Source organism: Pongo pygmaeus, chromosome 6, assembly GCF_028885625.2.
Source record: "Pongo pygmaeus isolate AG05252 chromosome 6, NHGRI_mPonPyg2-v2.0_pri, whole genome shotgun sequence".
Lineage (NCBI taxonomy): Eukaryota > Metazoa > Chordata > Mammalia > Primates > Hominidae > Pongo > Pongo pygmaeus.
Genome location: NC_072379.2, coordinates 72,801,703 through 72,828,319, shown reverse-complemented (window position 1 = coordinate 72,828,319; position 26,617 = coordinate 72,801,703). Strand labels below are relative to the sequence as shown.

General features: G+C 35.5%; 1 protein-coding gene across 5 annotated transcripts in view; it reads right to left on the bottom strand.

The window, feature by feature from the left end:
* Positions 1-26,617, bottom strand: part of ETV1 (ETS variant transcription factor 1) — a 97,856-nt gene that overhangs the window by 52,758 nt on the left and 18,481 nt on the right. The gene's annotated exons all lie outside the window — the stretch shown is intronic.

Below are 26,617 nucleotides of genomic sequence, written 5' to 3'. Positions count from 1 at the left end.
CAGAATCTCTTATTTGGAAGATTAAATTAATATAAGGTCATTAAGGTGAGCACTAATCCAATATGACTAGTATCCTTATAAAAGGGGGAATCTGGATAAAGAGACATGCACACAGGGAGACTGCTACGTGAAAATGAGGGCATAGGTAAGAGTGAGGCCTCTACCAGCCAAGGAATGCCAGAGGTTCCCAGGAAACTACCAGAAGCTAGGGAAGAGGCAGGGAATAGATTCTCTCTCACAGCCCTCCGATCCCTGCTGACATCCTTCATCTTGGATTTCCAGCCTCCAGAAATGTGAAACAACAAATTTCACAAAGCAACCCAGTTTGTGATACTTTGTTACAGCAGCTTGAGAAAACTAATACACCACTCCCAGAAATTCCATTCATTAGAGCTGGGTTGTATCAGGATTCTGAATCTTATAAAACTTTTTAGGTGACGCTCATAATTGGGCAAATTTGAATCCACTGTGATCTGATGTATGCCACATTCAAATAGGTCCAGTAGCTGCAAAGAGTTTTTTTTAAAAATCCAGCAACATCTTCCTTTTCCTTAGATGCCAACACTCAAGGATTCTTACAAGTTCTCCCGCTCCAGTAGTTTTGGGATCCCCAACTCTCTCCATAACAGGTTCAACCTATGTGGGCCTCAGTCACTATAGGCCCTTGAAACTGATTTTTTTTTTCTAATCATAAGCCAAATAAGTAATCCAATGAATCTGAGTTGGCAAAAAAAAATTTTTTTTTTTAATTGCTGCATGTGAGGAAAAAAGAGAAAGCCAACCTAAAAATCTTCGACTTATAGCACAAAAGCCGTAGGCTACATTATTTTCCTCATTTTAACTTTCCTGCTTCCTGGAGATTCTATGTCACAAAAATGACTTCTCTTACTTATTCTTAAATAAGAGTAGTGTAGACACTCCCATCAGAGAGGGCTGAGTTGAAAACGTGTTGGGTATTTCATCACAGGGCTGAGAATCTGAGTCTGCTAACAGGCGGTTTTCCAGTTCATTGGCACAGGCACAAGCGAAAGCAGCACATTCATTTTGTGCAATTTGCTCTACCTTCCCACATGGAGTTGATGCATGTAAAAGGCTGTTAAGTACTAAATTATTCCTTATCAAATCACCATCATCTGCAGTCATGATCAACACTAATTAAATTACTTTCGTTGAACACGGCTCCAGCCTGCTGCCGAGGCTGCTAGGTACTTTTCATTTCTCTTACAGTACCGTCCTTGCTGGGTCTGGAACAGACTTACAGACATCTGCATTGTTTGTAGTTTTAATTAAAGTGAATCTTTCCTTCTTCAAGTGTACCAAATCAAGTGAGTTAACTCCTTCATTTCATTTGCAAAGTGGTGGTTCAAAATGATATTATATATTTTTTATCCCTGACTTCAGACAGGTCAGATAATTTATCTAGAAAATCTGCAGTCTTCCTCTGGCATTCTTCAAACACATTTTCCATGGAAACTTTTATGATCCACAACTCCTCCGGACAATCAAATTTTTGGGAGGAAAGGCAGAAAGAACACTCAAGAGATGTGTCTTGCATTTTTTCTTTGATGGAAGCTTGACCTTTAAAACCACATCTTAAGGCTGACTAATGATCACTTGAGTTTTTCTAATGGTTAAATTTAAGAGCTCCAAAATACCAAGACTTTAAAAAATGCACTTCCAAAATAAACTTAACCACTTCTTAATTCAGAAGTTTACTTGGGGTTATGGTATTCCTCATGGAGTGTTTGCTTAACTAGTAACTGTTTTCATTTTAGAACTATGAACTATGACACATAATTGCTTTCAATTTTTTCTACCTATATTTTAGAAAGAGGGCACAATCTTGTCACTATTATTCTACCAGAGGATAGAAATGCCCTTAGCTTTCTAAAAGTAACAATGCTGGTATACAACTACAACTTTGGTTGAGGGTAGATACATAATGTAAAATCACATTTGAACACTTGAAATATAAGTGGAGAATATGAATTTATTTATTTACTTATTTTATTTATTTATTCATTCATTTATTTATTTTGAGACAGAGTCTCACTCTGTCTCCCAGGCTGGAGTGCAGTGGCACGATCTCAGCTCACCGCAACCTCTGCCTTGCGGGTTCAAGCGATTCTCCTGCCTCAGCCTCCCAAGTAGCTGGCATTACAGGTGTGTGTCACCATGCTCAGATAACTTTTTTGTATTTTTAGTAAAGACAGGGTTTCACCATGTTGGCCAGGCTGGCCTCAAACTCCTGACCGCCTCGGCCTCCCAAAGTACTGGGATTATAGGCGTGAGCCACCACACCTGGCTGAGAATATGAATTTAAAATCTGTTCATAGGAGAATAATTTCCCAAACAATCATAACATTGGGGCATTATTTGTATCCTTACATTGAAAACAGATAATGTTTCTTACAACTGACTGGTTAATGAAAATCCAGAGAATGAACAATGAAATCTATGAATCATGTATGTTTTTGTTTATATTTTTACAGTGAAGATGATGATGTCTTGTAAATTTAACAAAGATAATATGTTTAAGTGTTGACAACAAACTCTGGTTGAGTTTGGAATCCTAATAGAAAACACTAATTGTAATCCTAATAGAAAACACTAACTATACAAAAAAAAAAAAAAAAAACTCATACATAATATTTAACCATTTTCAAAGAATTGTCCCATACTCTATTTGATTCTCATCAGTTAAGACAAGAACATATATAATCATTCCCATTTAACAGATCTTTTAAAAAGGCACAAAGAAGCTAAACACCATGTCTGACTAAAGATCTAACACTAAATCATAACACATTAAGAATTAGAGCCCTGGGCTCAATCTTAAGATTGTAACTGTTGAACTCTTGAGTATATAATTCAAATTGATTTATACACACACACTTGTTATTTCCTTCATGCATGAGCACCACTATCACATTATACGAGATTTTTATTCATTCATTTCTTCAGCAATTAATTCATTAATTCATTTATTAATTCATCTACCATGCCCCAGACACTATGGCAGGTCCTGAGAGGATGAAGGAATATGGAGCTATGCAATGAAGATAAATAGTAAGACACAGTCCTTATTATCAAGAGCTCATAGAAGTCCAATTAGAGCTTTATTTGGTGTTTTAAAAATTCCCTAATAAAGACATTAGGCAGTATTCTTTAAGTTTGACTAATTCACGTGTGTCTAATACATGTATCTGTATGTATGACCTCAGTACTATATTCTTGGCACGTTTATCTAAATAAAAACACTTCTCAGAGTATTCATGTTTGCTTTTAGGCAATCTGCCTTCTTTCAATTTATTACTGTGACCAAAGGCATTTAAAAGTTCACACCACTCATATTCCACTGAAGGAAGAATGTTGCTATTCAACATTTGAAGCTTCCCCTATACTATGATAACCAAAATGTCACAATGATGGAAAGGTCTCCTTCTATATGTGGACAGCGAAAGTAAATACAGTGATAAGTTGTCTTGGCTCTGACCTTTCACTCTGCTTTCCTCCCAACTCTTGTCATAAGAGTGAAATAGGGTATCAGTTTCTGTGAGTAGCAAACAATTACCCTTGGAAGAGAAACACATCACATTTTTAATTCTTCTCTAAACAGAAATAAAATCTATAGTTTTGGAGGAAGAGCCTTGAAGACAGTCTCTTTATTTTGAGGTTGCGTTTTCTGGTCTGTTCAAAAATTATGTTTTAGAATAGTTTTCTGTATGCTGTTCTAGAACAGAGGTTGGCAAATTACAGCCCATGGGCCAAATCCGGCCTTCCACCTGTTTTGGTAAATGAAGCGTTAGTAGAACACTCTCCCACCCATTCATTTCAGTCTAGTCTAGGGCTACTTTGAGCTACAATGGCCAAATGGAGTAGTTGTAACAGAAACCATATGACCCACAAAGCCTGAAATATTTACTATCTGACTCTTTACAGAGAAAAGTTTGCTGATTCCTGTTCCAGAATATAGTCTATAATAAAAAAAGGAAAAGGAAAACACGAAAGTGGCTGGATGGAAAGTGACACCTGCTAGTGGCAGAGACAGCTCAACTAGTCAACAAAGGACGTTTAATTTTAATCTCCTAACTCTTGGTTTACTCTGACTCTCAAAACCAAAAATGTGCAGCCTTGTGTAGCCAATATTACAGCGATATACACAAACTAGCTGATTAAAAAAATGACACAAAATTGAGACCAAAACTCTGCAAATTTATGTGCTTTGAGAAATTTCAAGGCATTTACTTAGATCAGGGTGATGATGTATAACATGGAGAATTTTTTGCACCTGTCTAAAAAATATAACTGAAAAAGTCAAAACAAATCATAGTGTGGATACTAAAGTGCTTGTAAAAAAAATTTTCACTTGGCTATAGCAGTGATTTTTAAAAAAAATCTCTGTAAAAGGGAGGGGGGAAGTAAATGGTATGCATAAATTAGATTATTTAAGACCAGATACAAGCATGGCATGTAAAATGCACACAGCCTTTTATACAAATATATGTAGTTAGGAATACACTCAGGAGATGAAAAGCATTCACTTTAAGTTAATATCACTTCAATTTCAGGTAATAAATGGATCGCAATGACCTCAATTAGTGCTCAGTTAAATTCTAGAAGCAAAGGGGAAGGCTTGAGTATAAATAAAGACAATGGTGTCACATGCTTTGTGAATCCATCTTCCAAGACACACAGAAGCAGAAGGCACTTTCAGCTGCATCTGAGGCTCTCAAAGATTCTTTCTAGTACATTTACCTCTTCCAAGCCCTCCCCACCCCCACTGTGTACATTCACCACTCACACATACACACACCAATATCCATTACTAAAGGGCCTAATCTCAGCCATCAGCAGAGTGCCTTTATGGGGCCATTAAACCATTTCTCTTGTTTACAGTGCCTGAAGAAAGATGTGAATTATGTCTGTGACAAAACAAGCGATAACATTTCTAAACTGCTATCAAAATGCAAACTGAAACACATTTAAGAACAGGGACCCTGATTCGAGTTTTCATGATTTTCTGTTATTTGCAGCATCTGGAAATACATTCACCTATAATATTTCCGAGACAGGAATTTAGACCATAGCACAGCAAGGTGATATGTATTTTTTTCCTAAATAATATTCTTTAAGGAGAGCAGCCATTAAAAAAAAAATGCCACCAAGTTTTAAAGGAGTATTGTCAGTCTGCAGAGATCAGATACCCAGTTTGCCCCTGGTAGTTATTTTGGCAACACAGGGGAAAAGTAATGTGAACTTTCATCCCTTTTTAGGAAAATCAGGGTTTTTAAATTGAAGCAGACATTAGATATGATTAAGTTTTCAGGATTGAGCCAGTGTTTGTTTTAGCTTCGGAGACCTTTGTACTAAAGGAATCACAATTGGGAGCCCAATGTGCAAAACAGGTAGAGTGGAGCTACCTTTATGAGGGAAGGCAAGCAGTCATCAATATGCCCCCACCTTGCTTCCTGAAGTAGATCCTTAGCACATGCAAGGATCTTCCTGGGCCGTTCAAAAATCAGTGCCAAGTCTCAGAACTCATTTCACAGAACGGAGCATCAAACTTTTGTGAGTGTGTGTGTGTGTGTGTGTGTGTGTGTGAGAGAGAGAGAGAGATCCCAAACTCCTACCAGTAAAAGTAACTTCACACTCTCTTGCAGGGATCCCTGAGTAGTCTTGACAGGGTATACCTAAATGAAGGAGATACAGTTTGAAAAAGCCCCGGAAGTGATCAGGTGTCTACAGACTTGGAAACTAGTGCTGAGGACAGACTGGCGGCCTTCGGATGAATGCTGCAGACTCATAAGGCAGCTGTTTCTCAAAAGCAGACTTAAAAATTCAACTATCTCTACACTGGGGAATACCATAACATCTTAATAGAAGAGAATGGGTAAGTATTCCGGATTGGGGTCCATCTTTCATCTTTTCAAAAAGTAGTGGGGATACCAAGATGTGGCCAACTCTCACTTTCAGAAGGTCACTTTCCCCAGCCCTGACGATCTAAATCAGTGGTTGCCAACATTTCTTTGTTTTAGAGTGGTTGCAAATAACTTCAATTAACTGTGATCATTTAAAAATCAGCTTCAAAATCTTATGGTTTAAAAATCCAAACTGCTGGCTTCTCTAGGAACACACATACACACACACACACACACAATATTGAGCAATACTGGGTCCAATTTCCTGCTTTAAAAACAGGTCAGGAGTTGGCTGAACCACTCTCAGCTGCCCCTTTGGCCAGGACCTATGCTTTCCTATATGCCACAGTCCCCACAGTCCCCACAGTCCCCACAGTCCCCACCACTCCATTCCCCATACTACTTGGGCTAAGTTCACTTCACTCACTTATCAGCCTGCCTACCCCCTATTTAACACATAGATAAGAAATCATCATGTTTACAAGTAAATGTGCATGTGCATGTTATCTCTCTCACACACACATACACATCATCTCTAATTAGCAAAAATAAATATTATAAAACTTATGTTACACTCATGAGTTAAATATTCAAGTACCTACTCACGGGCAATAAGACATAGAGGCAAAGCTAGCAGGCACTTAAATCTGCCTAGTTCCAAATCTTGCCACTGCCACTTATTAACTATAAGACTGGGCAATCCACTTAACCTCTCTGTACTTCAGTTTTCTCATCTATAAAATGGGATAATAACAGCACCTGCCTCATAGAGTTTCTGATAGGACTAAGGGAGCCACTACGTATAAAGTGTATATTGAGTCCTTAATGATGTTAGTTGTTGGTGTTATTATTCAAACCCAGAATTATCAAGTGTTACAGCCAAAAGAGAACATGTAGATGACCCAGCCACATAAAAGCTGACTGGTTACGAACATGGAGACTAAATCTTGGCTTTGCTACTTACTTACTAACTGAAGGACTTCTGGTGAGCTAGGTAACCTTTGTGTTACTCAGTTTCCCCTTTTGTAATATCAAATATTGTAATACCAAAATCATTATAATTTCAAATATTGTAATGTCACAAATCCCACAGAACTTCCTCATGGGATCTGTGTAAGAATTTAATGAGGTAACACATATGAGAACTTAATAGTACCTGACATGTGGCAAGTACACAGTAAATGTTTGTTACTACTAGTATTAGTCCAACCACTTCCTTATACAGAAGACAAACAGACTCAAGGATGTATACTGACTTGTAGAAACAGAGCTTCAAGCCATCAGATGTTACTTTACTACTTTTTCTATTTAATCTTGTTTCCAATTTCTCTATCAGTCAACTACACACTAAGAGCAAAATAAATAAATAAATAAATAAATAAATAAATAAACATGGAAAAAGTCAATTAGGACAAGGTATCCTGACAGAAGGAAAAAGCAAAAGGTGTGGCCTGGTAGAAAGAACACTGGATTAGGAGTCGAGTAATCTCTACCCAGTTCCTACCCCAGCTAGCTGCATAATCATGGACTAACTGTGCAACCTCCCTGGGCTTCTATTCCTAATCTGCAAACTGAAGCCATTAGGCCAAGTCATTTTTTTATAGCTCTAAAATGTAATGCGTGTGTGTAAGTGCCTGCTTACTTACTGATGTACGAGAGAAGAGGAAAATGGCAAAAGTCTGATACAAGAATTCCAAGGGCATAACATTCTAAAGCCATTTACTAATAAGGGCACAGAGCTCTACAAGCCTCAATAATAACTGAGGGCATTTGCTGCATTTTAGCAAAGGGTGGCAACCAACGTTCATAATGGCAACCCTTAATCACCACAAAAAAGCAAAATTGGGTATAAGTACTATATTTAAGAAGGGAGGGAGGGTACATAATGCACGTTAGAAAGAGGTACATGCAATACGGTTATTTTAAAACACTTGATGATTTAAAATTTGACTACAGGGACCTCCCACTTTTCAGTAGGAAATGTGGGAAAGTAAGATGTTATTATATTAATAAAGAAAAGGCAGAATTCGAAGACAAAGTTAGATTCCTAATTTTAAAAGGATCACAAGCATCATTAATTGCAAAATAAAGAGACCAAATGCAGAATATGTTGATTCATTCCTCTAAATTTTAAAGCCCAAACTTAATATAATGGTACTTCAGCAGTAGTGGTACTAAATGATCCTCATCTTCACAGTCTAATTGCCAGGAGAAAGTGCCCTGGGAGGAAACTGGTTCTTCCATCTGGAAAAAGGATAAGAACAGGGAAAGGAAGGCCTAATGTATGAACAATCCAAATCTAATCAGTTTTTCATTTTGCATTGGCTTCAAATCAGATCTTCCTACCCCTACTGGTCCAGTAGATGGAAAGCAGCACGACACTATTTTTTTGGAAACAAATTCTGTACAGGGAGCCCAAACATACAGTACTTCATATCCAACTGGCAGGAATAAAACCTGAACAAGCTGCAGCTATTTGAGAAACAGATCTAATAAATTGAAATGAAGTGCCTGAATCAAGATACCCATCCAAATCCACACCTCTCAAAATTTGCTATACTTAATAAATTACCTAATTATGACCTTTATGAATATTGAAAACACCTCTCCTACAGAAATTGTCCCACTTTGCTGTAATAGGGACACTCTTTAAGCCCTGCAAAGTTCCAAAAATAAAAATCTCTTCTCTGCCTAGTAATTCTGTAATTTTTTTCAAATAATGGACAATACCTATTTAGAAGAGACTGGGAAGTATTTGTTATTATTTGTAGCTGAGTAGGGGCTGGAAGATCCCAGCACTTCCGGGTGTTTCCCAGGCCAGGATGAAGTACTGAGGAATGCTACGGCAGATGGGCCTGCAGGATGTGCAGACACCAGAGGTGCTTTGTCCTGGCTACTGAGTGACTATGAAGACAGGTTCTTCCCATAAGAACATGTAAAAAAAAAAAAAAGATTAAAAAAAAGGTGGGCTTCCTTCTACCGTGCATCCCCCACACCTCCACCAGGATGCCAGAACAAATTCCACAGTGCTATCCTCTGTAGGCAATCTGTATAGATGTCTAACAATAGTTTAGAACAAAGTGGTAAATATATTCCTTGAAATCCAGTGCTACAAAAAAGAAAGCAGATCATAAACAACAGACGATAGTGGATGAAGATGTAGCATCTAAAGATAACCTATTCAGAAGTAAATGATAAATATGATCTTTAATTTTCCTTTTTTATTAAATCACAAACACAGGAGCTCCACCTTAAGATTTTACGTTAGTTTTTTTATCAATGCACCATAGTAACATACAAAACAAAATTAATATTGCATTGCCATAGAAGACTACCAAATACTAATATGCCTGTCATCACTTTGAAATAATAATTACTAAAAAGGCATTTCTAAGATTTGTAAGTATTACTCACTAAGAACAAGTAGTCAAATAAATATATTAACACGAAATAAAAAAAAATCATTTTCTCCAGCAGTATTTTAAAGGCAATAAAATAAGTAATCAGTGATGCAGATACTTGCTTAAATGAATTTATTACTGTGGTCTTCAGAACCAGAGCAGTATAATTCTAAATTTAGAATTCATCTCACATGGATTAGCATGATCTAAACAATTCTTCAAATAAGCCCAGAGGTAAGAGCAATGGTACATGGCTTACAAAGTGGAGAAGGCCAACAACAAGACAACTAAAACTCCACATCTATACACCACACTCATGAATCTAGGGAAATACTATTATTGTTCCATTCTTCAAATGTGCATTACCTGTTTAATATTTAGCTCCTGGAAAGGATCTTTCAATCTCAGTTTGGTGATCCTATATTGCTTGAAAAATTTTATTCTCTTTTGAGTTATCGAATCCTCACTTTTGATATATCATTTCACATACTTTTCTTCCAGTCTGTATGTAAAAAGGGTCTGTAGTTTGAATGGTCTTAAATTGACTATTTTAGCACCAAAATGACATGCTGGATAAGTAGGAAACAACCCTCAATGGTTGAAGTACACCTGCAGCATTCTTATGTCACCCTACTGAAGACATGATTGAGATCAATTCAGACATCACTAGTCACTTGGCTCCTTGTTCAAAACAACCCCATTGGTAGACAATCAAAGCTGAAAATATGTTCTGAATACCAGAGCTAGGAAAGTTTGCCCAAAAAAAGAAAGCCAGCTGGCTAGGGCCAAAAAAAGTACCTTTCAGTAAATGCCAATAAAACTTTACAGGCTGCCAAAATAACAAAGATAGAGTAATTACAAAGGAAACTTCACAATTTTCCTGACAATAAACACCTTCTTAAAACGAAATTTTCTGTCACCTGGTCTCAATTGTTACAGCTGTTAATACTGGCTGGGGTAAATCTTGCAAAAACATTTTATTTGAACCAACTACTAATTTGGCACAACATTTTTATAATTTTTACCCCAAAATAAATTTGAAAAATGTTCTTTAAAAATCCCTTCTGATATTTAATTCAATGTATATTGAAGGAGTTTCCATGAGGAACTGCCACTCTTACAGAAAAGCTTCTACCCAAAGTATTTCACCCAACTTGAAAATTTTTCATTTAACTGTATAAGATTAAGAATTCCCCCTCAAAAAAAAGGGAGATGTATGACATACAAAAGTAAAGACTGTGATTGGGCAGGACCACTTTTTTTTAAAGCAGTCAAGTCCTTTTTTAATTTCTTAACAATAAAATAAATATTAACTTAAAAACATTTACAGCACAAGAGCTACATGAGAATAATGAACTCTAAGAGTCTCTGCTGACGCAAACCCAGCCATTGCCAATAAAACAAGAAGCAAACAAGCCAAACGCTGACAAGGAAAGCCAAGCAAGAAAGCCTTGGATAGACTTAACCGTGGCCATGAAATACACAGTGAGGAGACACTGTGTAAGACACCTATGTAAGAAACTAATTTGAATACCTCTTTAAATACTTTGCAAGTATTGTAGGAACTAAATGTATTGGATCAGTGAATGCACAGATCACATTTCCATACCTAGAGGATATACTCCCAAGAAAATTATTATTGGAATGAAGAATTTTTGAATTATATTAGCATATTCTGAGTAATTTCTGTGATTTCTTAACACACTCATTTTTTTCTACAAGAACACATCTCTAATTTTTCATCAGGATCCATTTGGGAGTTCTGAATCACAAATGAACCAAGCCAAATTACAGTATTTCATAAGGAGTTTAAGAGACTACTCTTGTCCACCTGCACAGTCTTTAAAATGAACAGTTACTGAGAAGTGCTGTAATCATAGATATGCAGCTTGTTAAATCTGATTTCAATACCAATACCCCGCATGTAGTTTATATTAAGTCATATTTATACAAAGTTACAATTACATTTGACTTAGTTGATATGATCTACTGATAAAGAAATATTACAATAGCTGAAAATATAAAATCAAGTATTATACAACTATTCATTAATTACATACACTTGTAACCTAAGAAATGTTCTTAATTTTCACCCTATTTATAATAATCCAGAAGGGCTTCTTAAATGTTCGTTAAATTCTTGTTACACTTTATAGAGTTGTTGATATAACCTCCCAGCTGCTAGTTCAAAGGATTTTTGTTTCTTTTTTATCGGCTCTAGAGTCTCCCTATTACACTATTCCAGGAGTGTACCCTTAAGGCTATATTACAGGAGAGAACTCCATATAATAAGATCATTTCCATCCTTCAGGAACCAAGCCTTGTCTGATGGGAACCAAGATAGTTCACCTGTTACTAAATTTGCCTCCATAGCAATAGTGTCATGGCAACATTCCAATGTATATTTTTTACTTTGACTTGCTAACTGCAAATAAGGGGAAATTAGATTACTACATTAAGCATAAAATGTAGCGCATAACTAGGTAGCGGTGGTGTACAGGTGTTATTGGAAATAGAAAATCTCAGCATGGAAGCAATAATACTTGAACATTACAAATCTTTTTACTTCTATCTTGGGCAGAGCATTTTGTAGTAACATCAAAATACATATCAAATCATACTAATCCTTGCACAATGCAAGTCTTTATGTTATACGTAATATACAGTATACGGAGGCACTACATAGGAAATAAACTCTGCATTTGATTTTATTGTCACATAAATTTCATTTAAGTAAATATCAGTTACTAATTTCTGTGGATTAATAAAATTTTTAAAAGACTCCAAGGAAAATTGCAAAATGTCAAAAAAATTAAGATGTGATTATTAAGGTGGATCTCTATTATTAAATTAGGAGGTATATCCAAATACTCAAGTGTTCTAATGTTTAACTGCCTTTTTTAAAAACATCAAACTATATTTACTGCTACGTAAACTTAACGCACCTATTTATTTATTTATTTATTTTATTTTTATTTTTATTTTTTTTGAGACGGAGTCTTGCTCTGTCGCCCAGGCTGGAGTGCAGTGGCGCGATCTCTGCTCACTGCAAGCTCCGCCTCCCAGGTTCACGCCATTCTCCTGCCTCAGCTTCCCCAGTAGCTGGGACTACAGGCGGCCGCCACCATGCCCGGCTAATTTTTTGTATTTTTTAGTAGAGACGGGGTTTCACCGTATTAGCCAGGATGGTCTCAATCTCCTGACCTCATGATTTGCCCACCTCGGCCTCCCAAAGTGCTGGGATTACAGGCTTGAGCCACTGCGCCCGGCCTAAGGCACCTATTTAAATGTAACCTTCTGAGATGCTTAGATGGTGGCATCAAGCCCATTTGAATGAACAGGTATTACAATGTTTGCTCTAGATCACAGATCAACTATAGGGATAATCATTTTTCTACAACTTGGTGATCAAAGAGGACGGTAAACAATGACAACAAACAGCATTTGTTGTCTACCAACACAATACAATGGTGGAAACTTGCATATGGAATGAATTTTTTAATATTTCTGTCTTATTTTATTTTCTGCATTATAATCTGGTTCTTTAGAACAATGAGCTCTGCCAAAGCGTCTGCTGTAACTCCAGGTGTAAAGTGCATCAAATACTGTAGCCAGCTGATATATTCAGCAGCTTATATTAGCACTTAAACACACAAAGAAGATTTATACAGCACTCCTTTGTAATTGATAGTTCCAAAAAACTAGAAAAGTATGAAGATGAAAGAGCGCTCTGCTCTCCTTCCAAGTGTGCAAATAGAAAAGATGAACTTTGGAGAAACACATGGATACCACCTGCAAAACAATCCTGTGATCACAACCATGATAGGCCTGGTTTGCATTCTCTTCCTCACCCCTTTGAAGTAAATAGAAGCTTTGTAAATTGAGGGTGTGCATAGGGATAAAAGTTAAGTCAGATAAAGCCTGATTCTCCTCTTACCATACAAGGCATACATAAATTCTTAGCCAGTGACTATTTCTTTGAATTACTACGTTTGATTTCACTGACATAAAATTTCTGGTATATATGCATTATTTAGCATGTATTTGTTTTAAATATGGTTAACTAGAAGTGTGCCTATATGCTAAAATCCATTTACAAAAATACATTATACCCTTTGCTTTTTTCTTTCCACTTTCTCCTCCCCAATAACACGACATTTTCATCCTCAGAAATTTCCAGGTTGGCCCATTTGTTGTTGTTCAGATAAACCTTGAATACATCTGACTTTTGCTAACCCACAAAATGACCTATCAAACTTCATTCCCATTACTATCCAGTGTGTATGTCTATATTCAAACACTGCTACCATTCTCTCTGATAGACACAGCAATTAATACCTGGTCTTGTCCCAACTTAATAGGCCCTGCCCTCATCACTGGGTAAATCATACAAATCTTGAGAAGCCCAGTTGATATGTGGTAAGCACAGATATATTAAAAATTAGGTGCCAAGGAAGATCATTTCATTTCTGTCACTACTTGGGTACTGTTTGTTACTTTGGGCAAACTGTTTTGCTCCCGACAATCTTAGTTTTGGCACACAGCTCTCTCTACGAGACAGTGCAGCATCATGGTTAAGACTATAAACTTTGGAGCCAGATCTACAACTTGGCTGCTGTGTGACACAGGACAATCCACCTAACTACTCTGTGCCTCGATTTTCTCACCAAAAGAAGGAGATAATAATAGTTTCTACTAAATATGGATGTTACGAAAATTGGCTGCATTAAGATATTTATAAAGTGTTTAGAAGAGGAACTAGCACATAGTGAGCATTACACAAGTATTAGCTATTATTATCAAACAAATACAGAGATATTGGGTGAATAATCTCTAGGTTCCTGTCATTTCTAGTATTTCATTGAGTAGATTTCTCATTCTATTGTAGGTCAGGCTTCATTTTCTTCATGAGGTCTTTCTCAAGTACTCCAATCTGTGTTGATCTTACTTTAAAAAAAAAAAAAAAAAAAAAAACTATAGAATTTAGTGTCTGTAAGGACTACTCATTTAATTTGTAGTCAGGTAGTATTTTTTAATTGTTAATACAATAATAGTAATAATATTAATAATTATGAATGCTCTATTTTATCCTCCTTACACATCTATAGTATCCTTACTCTTCAAAGCCCCTTTGAAAGATGAGGAAATGGAAGTACTAAGAGATTAATTGACATACCAAGGTTACCTGGCTATCAATAGGAACTGGTAGATGGGGCACTGAGCCTAACTAGTAGGACTCCAAAGCCTGCACTCTTAGGTGCTATTTTAACTTCCCACTCTACTGTACCTTAACTAGTCCCAGCATATGCTTCCCCTTCTTCCACACTTCACAGTATGCTTTTAGAAGGCAGGAATCATGTTTTTTTAAATATTTTTATGCATAAGAATTATATCCCATATAAATAGATACTTAAGTACCTATCTATCTTTATCCTGGCATTATAACTATGCAAGTAATTCATATAATGTCTAAAATGGAATGAGTCTCAAAATGATTGCTTAAAAATGGTTTGTTCTGGCCAGGCACAGTGGCTCACACCTGTAATCCCAGCACTTTGCAAGGCCGAGGCAGGTGGATCATTTGAGGTCAGGAGTTCAAGACCAGCCTGGCCTACATGGTGAAACCCCGTCTCTACTAAAAATACAGAAAGTAGCCAGAGTGGTGGCACATGCCTGTAATCCCACCTACTCGGGAGGCTGAGGCAGAAGAATGGCTGGAACCTGGGAGGCAGAGGTTGCAGTGAGCCAAGATAACACCACTGCCCTCCAGCCTGGGCAACAGAGTGAGACTCTGTCTCAAAAAAAAAAAAAAAGATTTATTCTCTGGAAACTTTTTTTTTTTTTAAATTGCGAGCCATACATAGATTATTTATCTTTCTTAAGTTAAATACTTAGAGTACTGCACATAGACAACCTACCACATAAAATAAAGAGGAGGCTCTTTCACAGATCTGTAATGTATTTGCTGCTACATCTAAAGTATTTCTTCTTTTTGAGTTGTTAGTGGAGGACAATGGAAAGGAAGATGGTGTTCACCTCTTAGAGAAAAATCTATAATGAATAATTACATCTGTCTAGGGGAGATATGCTACCAGTATGTGGCAGCAGTAATGACATCACAAACCAACTCTTTCATGGCTAAATTAATCAAATGCAATCATCTTAAATTCTTTTAACTAGATTATCAACATTGCTATTCTGAATCTTCATTACTGTTACTGTAGCTTATAAAGTCCTCTGCCCTCAAAACAGTACATAAATTAAGTACATATTGATACTGCCTGACTTCTACAGAGTTACTGAGTTATTCAATACTCATCTATGTGCCAAATTCTTCAGACAAGATACCTCATTTAATCATTACATTCACCCATTTATTTTCCCCTTTTACTTACAAAGCTTAAAGAAGTTAATTAGTTCAAAATCACAAAAATGGCAAATTATAAAACTTAGATTTAAACCTAGATTTAAACCTACTCCAATCTATAAATCTATAAAATTTATAAATCTATAAATTTATAAATCTATAAAATTTATAAATTTATAAAATCTATAAAATTTATAAATTCATAAAATTTATAAATCTATAAAACTTAGATTTAAACCTACTCCAAAGCTCACATGTTGCCATGTGAGCTTATAGCTACTTTAAGATTTTACCACAGTGCCAAATTCTCTGATGCTAGTAATTCTTTTTGGAGAGAGAAAAACTAGAACCTATTTTTCTTATATTTAGCATGCAGAATCCAATTGATGAAACTCAAATTCTAATTTGTTTTGTTGTTGTTATTGATTTTCCTTGGGAGCTGAAAATATAAGAATCTGTTATCATATGCTGGGAGTGGTGGCTAATGCCTACAATGCCAACACTTTGTGAGGAAGGATCACTTGGTTCCACAAGTTCAAGACCGCTGGGCAACACAGCAATACCTCCTTTCTACAAATAATAATAATAATTAAAAAATAGCTGGGCATGGTAGCGCACACTGGTAGTCCCAGCTACTCAAGAGGCTGAGCTGGGAGGATCGCTTGAGCGTGGGTGGTTGAGGCTGCAGTGAGCCATGATTGCCCTACTGCACTCCAGCCTGGAAAACAGAGCAAGACCTCATCTCAAAAAAAAAAAAAAAAAGAAAAAGAAAAAGGATCTGTTACTATATAAGAATGATTGCACTAATATTTGTGAAATACTTTGGGTCAAACACATCTGGTCCTGTAGAAGCCCAGCCATAGCCTAATAATTGATTGATTGGAAAAGTAGCTATTTTATAAGGTGATCTTTGGTCATTCACAATTTAAGCAGCCCATTAATTTTAAATGGGCTTCAAGAGGACCATTTTAAAGCTGAATATCACTTCATTGCAAATAGTGTTACAGCAAGGGTCCTGTGGATTCATTTTTATTATTTAAATAGCAATGATCATAAAATTAGCACCCTTCTAATGTAGTTCTCATCTTGATTATTGCTATTTAACTAGTGAAATTTTTTCTTCAGGCTGAGTGAACACTATAATTATTACTGCTTTACATTGTAAAGGTTGCATCTTAATTGAAAAATCAACACTTTTTTTTCCTTTTCAATGAATACATCAACTTTGAAAAAAAAAAAAAAACATTGAGGATAGAAGCAATTTTGTTAGACCCACAAATTAGGGTGTCCTTGATTGACTAGAATTCATAACCCATAATCTTACACATAAGATGCTAACTGATCCTATAGTAGGGTCTGTATTACAAGTATCAGAACGTTTCCAGTGCAACACTTTTTGTTTTTGAATTCCTATGGTCAAAGTAGATTTGAACAAACAACACTTCTGAGTTTCTTCTGACAATATCATTACAGATATGCACTGAACTACTTAGTGTGATCAACAGCAAAAGGTCAAGTTGTTACAACTATTTACAGTATGTGTAGATATAGTAGATAAAGTCCACATGTTGGTAGGTGTAGACATTATTTATGAGTATGCAGAAAAACACTAAAAGGTAAGTTGATCAGAAATGAATGCACGTGTGATATATTATGAATGTTATGTTTTGTGTATTTCATATATCTATAGATTTTTGTATATACAGAATAAAAGCTTATATAGTATGTTCCATGTGCCAAATATATTACTTAGATATTTCACATAAACATATACAATGTTACACACATGTGTGTGTGCGTGTGTGTGTGTTTGTGTGTGTATATATATATATATGTATATATATATATATACTCATTTAGTCACCCTAGGGAAGATAATATTTATCTCATTTTTATGCAAGAGGGAACTGAGGCACAATAATCTTAAGTTGCTTGTACAAGGTCACACACCTAGTAAATAGAGATTTGAACTCAAGAGTCCTAGGTCCAATGTCCTACTCTTATACAGTACAATGTACTCAGTCCCATAGATAAATCTCATCACGTTTATATAATATGGCTTTAGTGTCTTCAACATCAACACTATCAGTAGCATGAAATAATATAAAAAAGTAGTATCAGACAAAATGCAGAATGTGATATTCAATTAATTTCAGCACATTAGCAAATGTTCCTGGCCTAATTATGTGTTGCCAAACAGAGTCCAAATCAAAATTTTAAAATTGTCTTTTGAGAGCATCATTATTTTGTTAAGCAAACATTCAGGATTCCTGAAGCTGAAGACCTATGTATACATAGAACTTAACCACATTTCTACAATCCAAAGCACAAGCATAAAGATTTTCATAGACAAACAGGGAACTTCAGGGATTGTCTACTCCACCCTTGCTTTCCATATATGTATTAGTTTGTGCATTATGTTATAAATTAGAATAATTCCATGAAGAATAAAAATCATTTTTGATAAATTTTCCATTTTTCTTTTATTGTATTACACAAGCATACAAATATATGTATGTATACACGGATGTGGCAAAAACACTTATTTTACGTCTTTAATTCACTTGTATAGTCATGGCAAATCAATGAATAACAACTTTGTACATTTTACTGGAATGCATACACGGGAAAATGTTACAAGGTGAGTTTTGGTTCTGCCATTCAACACCTATGAATGTAGTTCCTTATATAGGAACCACACTAAACCTGTATGAGCTTTGTCTACTCTGTCTATATCCCAAGGACATTGTGAGAATCAAATGAGATACAGGATGTGAAAATGGCCTATGAAATCTAAAATGCTGAACAAACATAAATGATTAGTATTATTGCTAGTATTGTATTCATCTTTCAGTTCACAGCACCTAGCACAAGCCTGGCACTATGAATATTTGTGAACATAACTTATTTTTCATTATGAAAAAAGCTATGGTAAGAATTTAACCAACCGGACAAGCTGCGTGTTACCAAAATAAAGATGCCAAATCTAAAGAGTCTAAAACTGCTATTCCCTTAACTATTATAAATAATATGAAAATAAGAGCATATTTTCCAATTTTGTAATCACAAAATTCATGTGTGTTTTACTATATTCACAACTATTGAAATTTTGCATTAAGGTTTTTGAAAACATTTTAATACCAATCTTGGCAAAAAAAAAAAAAAAATGGAATGCACACACACACCTATACGTATATATAGAGAGAGAAGTTTACTGATGACTTCTCATTTTCTTAGAATTTAACAAAAATTCTAAGAAAAGAATGTTATATTTTACATAAAATTCAGATGTTTGTATATATTAGCCTGCTTATATGCACATCACGCACACATAAATTCATATGACCATCTCTACATAAGACCTATAAATAAGAGGATAGGTCTATATATTCCATAAGCACATTATCCGAACTTCAGAAATTGCTGTGTAAAAGCCAAAAGCCTAAATTTCCACTTTGATCAATGGGACAGCTTTATCACAGAATGGGATGACTGACGTTTATTGATTAGCTGATAACTTTCTAATGCGAAAGCCTTTAATCTGCAATAAAACTATGAATGAAAATAGAGCTTTCACAAAGGAAAACAGGGACTGATTTTCCTGAAAGAATACAAGAACATGGAGATTTCAGATGGCAAAAACATCCAGAGAAACATAGCAATGACATCCAGCTATTTGGCTTTCCCTGCAGACCCGTGAGTTGAGACAACTGCATCACCTGACATTCTGGCCCCAGTGCCAAGGACTAGGGAATCAAATCAAATCAACATAATAAGGCTGTTGTGTTCATGAGGATGGAGAAAAACAACCCCAAACAGCAGTAAAAGTTCACTTCACAGCAGGACCAACATTTCAAAGGAAAAGCTAACACTACTGAGAGGTTTGCTTCAATACTACCCATACATCTTGATAGGGATGAGCCATTTTTAACCATGTTGGGTGGCCTTAATAGTATTTGACAGAACTTTTGCTGGTAACTCTGCAGGTGGAAATAATTCTAAGAAAAACATCTTACGGTTTAGGACTAAATTCAGTGTTGAAAAGTTCTGGGGGATAAATGGAGAAAGGGGGGCATATATTTCTAATCAAAATTTATCCAGAATTTTGTATTGGTTTATAGATCATGATCATACTTAATGTGAAAAATCGACATAATATGAAGCTAAGAATTATGCATAGATACATTAACATTGATAAAGGAGACAAAACCTGGCATAAAAATATTGAATTGAATTCATTCCTTCATCCAACAAATATACATTTGTGCTAGTGATGTAGCAGAATTTAAAAATACCCTTTTGAATAACAAAATGGGTGAGAAAAGTATCTTATTCCAGTGTCACAAATAGTGAATCTGATAAAGAAAAAAATCACTAATGAGTGAAAGTATCCAGGTTCATATTTTTTCTTATTTGCTATTTTCCCAAGACACAGCTAAGGGTGTACAATCTTTCTTTTAAAATCATAAAGAGCCTGATAATCCTTTTGGATTTCAGTTTTTCATCTTTAAATTAAAGGTGTTGATACCATTAATCTTTATCGTCTCAAGCTGCAGCTTTGAAATTTCTATGAATATTTACTACTATAATGAGAATTCCATGAACACTAGTGATACTCCTATGACTACTACTAAAACCACCGCCACTGCTGCTGCTACTACCACTGCCTCCATTCCCATCGGCTGTTCTCCTCCAGTGAGAAAAACACGCCATGTCTGAAACATTCTGGGGCCAAAACCTGTGCATAAACAACACATAAATACAGTGTTATCATAAACATCCCTCGATTTCTGGTAAATAAGAGAAAATCTTTGAGACAGAGAAGCGCACACACTGCAGCCTAGACAAGGACTGGAATAGTTCCCGAACACCATGTCCTCCCATCTATTTTTCTCACAGCTATTCGCTCAGATGAGTTCACAGAACACCTTTCTTGAGACAAACCTCTATTGGAAGATGCTCTTGGTCTCTCTTCATCTATCATACCTTGATGAGAATAATTTTCAAAAACTATTAGTGAAACACATTCTTTGTTAGCCATGCAGATTTTTTTTTTTTTCAGAATAGAAACAGTTTTGAAGCTTGTACGTGTAGTCTGAGTATTGGCTATCAGGGAGGGAAGATCTGCACAGACTAACCAACCACGAGTTGGGATTCTCAGCTGTGTAATTTCAGTCATCACATGCCTTAGTTATTTGATTATTTTATGCCCTGGGTTTCTCTTCATGTAAAACAGGAACAATATCAAGTTATTTCAGAGTATTTGTCCTAATAGAGATTATTGAGAAATGTGTGGTGAGATAGGAGTATTTAATAATATTTATTAGAGTGCCCTAATCTGATAACTGAGATTTAGCTCTAATGTTACATAAATGCAAACAGCTTTCCATTAGCCCTCAAAGAAAAATAAAACAGAGGGAAATAAAAGCAGATATTGGCATTCGTTTTCAAACAATTCAAGCCACCTGTGCATGAATACGTTTTTTAAAAAATAAGATTCTAAATACCCAAGAAACTATTCATTCAATTCAGTATTCAATGAATAACTCAAACATGTGAATCATACACATAAACAGGGCATGAACCATCCCCTACAAGCCAATGAAAATAGGATTAAAATTAGGATCTATGTAAAGTATGTATTGGCACATAGAATTTGTTAATTCTAAGATAATCAAGGGAAAAATAACATCTGATCTGAATCTTAAAGGGCAAATATGATCTCAATGAATAGGACAATACTCTGTAAGTAGTAATAACTAACAGTAGAGTACATCATTTTTTAAAAGTCCAAAGATATTCTTGTTAGTCCCCTATAACATGAATTTTAGCATAGGTCAACAAGGTGTTAACACAGACACTGAGAGCCATCATCCACTAGGGAATCCAGTGGCCTTGCCTTTGGACAGAGTACATTTTGTTAAAATAAGTGTAAAATTAAGTCTGGGTGTGGTGGCTCACACCTGTAATCCCAGCACAGTAGGGGGCCAAGGCGGGAGGATTGCTTGGTCTAGGAGTTCAAGATCAGCATGGGCAACATGGCAAAACCCCATCTCTACAAAAAAATACAAAAATTAGCTGGGGATGGTGGTGCATGCTTAGGGTCTCAGGCTGAGATGGGAGAGTCATTTGAGCCCAGGAAATCGAGGTCACTTGAGCCCAGGAGATTGAGGCTGCAGTGAGCTGAGATCATGCCTCTGCACTCCAGACTGGGCGACAGAGTGAGACCCTGTCTCAAAAACAGAAACAAAAACAAACAAACAAAAAAACCTAAAATTACATGAAACCTAAGCACATTTTCTTCAATATGTAATAGATCAGAGTCTGAATACACAGTGATTATGCATAGATTTCACATCACTCATATAATTTCACATTACTCAATATGTGATAAATACAACTTCATTTATCAATTATATGCAGTAAGAACATAAGCTCCATGATAGCAGATATTTTTCTGACTTTTTTCACCACTGTATCGCCAGTGACTGAGACAAAGCCTGGCATATAATAGGGACTCAAAACACATTTGTTGAATGAGTAAACATCTAGAGTCTTATCAAAATATGTAACACCTGTACAGACTACAACTGTGTAGCATATGTACCCAATAAATAAATTAATTAAACTAAAATATCATAGGTAAAATAAGAATTGTTGCACTGTTAAGATTTATTATTCATATTTAAAAATCATAAAAATAACGGTAATGGATACGGATCTCATTTGCAAAATATAATCATTCCAATTTTGCAAACAGAAATGTCAATACAAGATTCTGCTACAATAAAAGATAATTAAAGGGTCCATCACAATTCAAACCTCTACAACAGGACCTAAAAACTAGTCAAAACAGGACAATATAGGCAATAACTTGGAGTAACTATGAAACAAATCTCTGAATAGTTTAATAATGTCACACCTACAGCAAAACAAACCAAAAAAACTTCTTTGCTAAACTCTAGATTTACAAAAGATTCAAAAGGTTACATACAAAACCATTGCACAAAGGTACTTTTCTGATCTTAAAGCTTAATCAGACATTGTATAAACAGTATTTTCAATCTAGCCATTCCTGATATATTGCCAATAATGGAGTTCTAGAGTTAATATTACCCTTAGCTACTGTCAAATGCAAATAGTGCTTTAGATTTAAAAAAAAATAGCATCTAACCAAAATTTTTACCTAGTAAGACACAGCACCAACTCTCATTAGGAAAAAGTTCAATAACAGACAGAAGCAAATATGCATTGTGCATCTTAAATAGACGTTTATCATGATTTAAAAAAAAGAGGAAAAATGATACCAATAAAAACCCATAACAAACACTAAACATACAATTACGATATGAAGGTCCACATGTACTAGTTTAGCTCAGGTTATTTCTTCTTTATATCTTATTTCATGAAACTTACATATTCTATGAGGTGGTAGCCCCCAAATATATTTATTTTCATGACTGCTTTTATTTTAGTTTCAAATACTAATAATTGTTGTGTTTACTTTTTTACATATCAGAATATATAGATGTATGTGTATTTATTAAAAATATGGGGACAAAAAGTATAATATTTGGTTCTGCAAATAATTTTCCACTGACATCCTTTACCTAGATTTTTTCAATAAATATTGTTTGGCTTATATTCCTATCAAGTCCATTCATTGTATAACAAAATAATTATTTAATATGAGGTCAAGTTCAACCAAAGAAGGTATAGATCACTTTCTTCAAAATAACTTGTGACTAATTATAGGAAGGGTAAGTAAAAAATATTTGCTGACATAACTTCCTTTGAGCACATTTCAAAAGTCAATTTCTACAATATATTGTTATATTAAGGACAAAATTAAAGAAGAAAAATAGGAAAGAAAAAGCTAAAGACTTGGGTTAATATGTATATTTTTAGCTTTCAGCTTTGGAAGAGCAATCACCAGTTTTGTGGAGTTTTGAATTTTAGTTTTTGGTTTTCATCTGGGCAGTAAGTCTGCCCTATCTACCTTAACAAGAATAAACTGGTAAAACCAAAAATAGTGAAAAGTATCTACTAGAGCATACTTTACTAAAATCAAGACTAATGTAATTTTCTCACTGTAAGTATACAGAATGTAAGTATTGGCTGCACCTGTCCATTACTTATATTCCGTATACTTACAGTGAGAAAATTATAAGTATACCAATAAAGGAAAGTACACCTACTTCCTATAAAGGAAAGTGGTCCTTCATAGCAAATTCTACATACATTATTCCACCATGAATTACGTTTTTTTCTAAAACCCACTTTTCAATTCAAGCATGCATTCACCATATTTAGATAGTATCCTTTCTCTTTTCCTTCTGGCACAAAATCATAAAAATCATAATGTGGCTCTGGGCCTGAAAGATTTGTTTCCCTGTCAACTTACAGATAAGTAAATAAAGGTTAAGAGACATACCCAAGGTCTATGATTTAGATTTTATTTCTTTTACTGGACTTGATGGATTCCTGGGAGGGTATCTAAAATAAAAATTCTTGCAAGAGAGCCTACTTGCAAGATGGAGAGTACTTTTCATTGGATTTTCATTTTGATTTAAAAAATGTATTCCTTGTAAAACAATCAAGCACCAAACTAAAATTTTTGCTTTACTGGAAAGGGGGCTGCTGGGCTTTAATTGTGACAGACATAGAACGCATCTGCACCAATGGAAGAGTAGAACATCTAATGACAAGAATTCCTACTAGACACACCTAGAACAGGGTGGGTCATCAATGCCTTGGCTCTCTCTAATCAGCATTGGGAAGTTCCTTCTAAACTAGAATTGGTTCCAGTATAACAGAAATCTACAATCAGCAATGACTTTCTCACAGCTAAAATAGAGAATAATCTTTGGAAGTGGAAAATATATATAATTCTAGCAAAGATGATAAATAAGAATATATTTAAAATATTATTTTTATATAGCCTTCATTTTTTGATTCCCTAGTATATTTTAAAAATAAGATGACAATATATTACTTAAATAATATTTTCCAGAAACTGATTGCCTCTATCACATAACAAATTGTATATGGGTATGAATGGCAAGGTTCATCTTACAACTTAATTGCAAAAGACTGATACTGCTGTCTTTATTTTACAATTAAGTACATGAGAAAATATCTAACCTTGTATTCCACGAAAGGCCTGCATCAGAATCACCTAACAGCTCCTTAGAGATACAGAAGCCTAGTTCTAGGCCTCTAATGTCAAGCTCTCACAGGACAGGAAACAGGAAGCTGCATTTGCACAAGCTTCCCAAATGATTTTTATTCATGCCCAGGTCTGAATAAGATCAATGGACTGAAGTAGAATCAGACAGCTGATTACTGGCATTAAAGTAATTAAAACCTATCCAAAATGTTTTTCTATCTTTGTAGGACAACAGGTAAAATCTAAAACTGATAAAACAAGAAGTTGCAGTACAAGCATATTATTTAGTATGTAGGACAACTAAAAGGCAGTTGCTTCTAGAGAGGACAGTGAGTTGTGGGTTGCAGGAATAGGGAATAATTTTATTTGCACTTTTTCCTACTCTGTAAATACACTGCTTTGACAAAATATTTAAACTGGGCCAGGCGCAGTGGCTCACGCCTGTAATCCCAGCACTTTGGGAGGCCGAGGCAGGAGAATCACGAGGTCAGGAGATGGAGACCATCCTGGCTAATACAGTGAAACCCCGTCTCTACTAAAAATACAAAAAAAAATTAGCCAGGCATGGTGGCGGGCGCCTGTGGTCCCAGCTAGTCGGGAGGCTGAGGCAGAAGAATGGCGTGAATCTGGGAGGCAGATCTTGCAGTGAGCCGAGGTCACGCCACTCCATTCCAGCCTGGGCGACAGAGCGAGACTCCGTCTCAAAACAAACAAACAAACAAACAAAAAAACACAAAGCAACAACTACAAAATGCATACCCAAAAGAAACTCAGAACCATCAAGAGGTAGCTATCGTATAGCTCTCAGGAATACTAACTTGGGCGAGAAGGTATGCAACTAGTCATGCTTGAAATGGATAGTTTGAGTCTATTTGGTAACATGTTTAAATATGCCTCAAAAAAAGTTTTAAATTTTTTTGAAACTGAAAACAAACCAAAAAACTCATGTTCTTAAATCCAAAAAATGCCATTTCTCTTTCAGTGTGTGCTCTCATTTTGGTAAAAGCAGTCAGAAAAACGAAAGAAGACTAAGGTTTTCCTGACCAATCATATCAAAAAAACTTAATCAGGCAAGAAAGTTTTCAAAATTAGTAATGAAAAAATCAACTTTATAAAGTACTCACTGTATGTGATGTAGTAAGGTAACTTAGTAAAGGTAACTTAGTAAAAAGGCAGGAAATTATGAAAACAAACCATAAATGGAATTTTTCTGATCCTGGACAAGTACGTGTTAACATAAACTATTCAGTCAGGCTCTACATAGACCTGACTGACTTCAGTTTTCTAAGGAGCAGATTTGTAACAGTAATCTAAGTACTTCTTTTTTCCACTTCATTGCAAAAAAAAAAAAAAAAAGTCAAATGCTATTCTTTATTTTCTTTATTTTATTTTATTTATTTATTTTTTGAGACAGAATCTTACTGTCACCCAGGCCAGAGCGCAATGGCATGATCTCGATCTCGGCTCACTGCAACCTCTACCTCCCAGGTTCAAGCAATTCTCCTGCCTCAGCCTCCTGAGTAGCTGGGACTACAGGCATGTGACACCATGCCCAGCTAATTTTGTAGTTTTAGTAGAGACGGGGTTTCGCCATGTTAGCCAGGCTAGTCTTGAACTCCTGACCTTAGGTGATCCGCCTGCCTCGGCCTCCCAAAGTGCTGGGACTACAGGCGTGAGCCACTGTGCCCGACCCAGATGCTATTCTTAAAACCAGAAATTCTTAAAGAAACAAAGTGTAGTTATGATTTTCATTTACTTA